Here is a 1,149-nt window from a genome sequence, read left to right on the forward strand (position 1 = left end):
GTGCTAGCTAGTCTATGAATCTGCTTTTTCGCATATTCTAGATGTTGGTATTATCTATATGACTTCATCTGATGAAAATTTTAGGAAAATGTTTAGACTTGATTTGAATTACCTTGAGCGTATGACATATTGTTTTGACTTTAGTTACTATTTATAGAAGAATGAGATGTTGTATGTAAGTGTTCCATTTAACTATTAAAGAATAAATATCTATGCAATGTTCACTTATTCATGAAAATGTATATAACTTTTATATTTAATATGTTTTTCTATTTAAATATGATAACAGTTGTAGAAATTGGAACAGAAACACCCCTAGGTATCTTTCCATGTGTTAAATTACCTCTTTTAAATAACATTTACCCATAAATGACTTGCATAAAGCGATGGATTTATTGCTTCAACTTCATTAAAGATTACAAAAATGTATTAACGTAAACTGTTTGTACGGTTCTTTTAAATTGTGTATTAACTTTTTATAACTCTTTTAAGAATAATGGAATTCGAACAGAATGTGTGCGCCAGGGGACATACATAATATGAGATATTTTTAACAGGGATATTAAAATTTAAATATTGTATTTCTTCGAGCATGTTGTATTCCTTCGTATTATCTTCACATTTCTGAGGTATTGCCGTCTACCGAATGTGCTGCATATTTCATTTTTCCCTTTAAATCTCGTATATCGTAAAACGCTTTCGAATTTATTTTTCTACTTATATATTTTGATTTACGGAGCGCTTCTGTGGATAAGATTTTTAATCTAAAACCGACCAAGGTAAAGCGAATAACTTGAACAAACTCCAAAGCCAAGTCGAGCACATTCACCTACTTATTCTCCTCTATTTCCACGTCTTGGTATAGATTAACTCTTCCCGGACTTAATTCTATAAACATCTCAACTGAAGAGATGTAAAAGCATACTTCAGTTACTTTGTATCCTTTAATATTTCTCCCTCTCCTGTGTTATTCGCAATTTTACATCGACACTGGTGAGTAAAATCTTTAACGTTAAATTTTGCAGATGTTATTTCCATTATATGATGGCTATACATGTTTTTCAAGCATAATGTTCATTAATTGAATATGCAACTAGTTAAGTAATCTAATACCAAGTCTAATACTGCACGTGTGATTCTTCAGATCAC

This window comes from Anoplophora glabripennis, unplaced genomic scaffold, assembly GCF_000390285.2.
Source record: "Anoplophora glabripennis isolate ALB-LARVAE unplaced genomic scaffold, Agla_2.0 scaffold194, whole genome shotgun sequence".
In the NCBI taxonomy this organism is placed as follows: Eukaryota; Metazoa; Arthropoda; class Insecta; order Coleoptera; family Cerambycidae; genus Anoplophora; species Anoplophora glabripennis.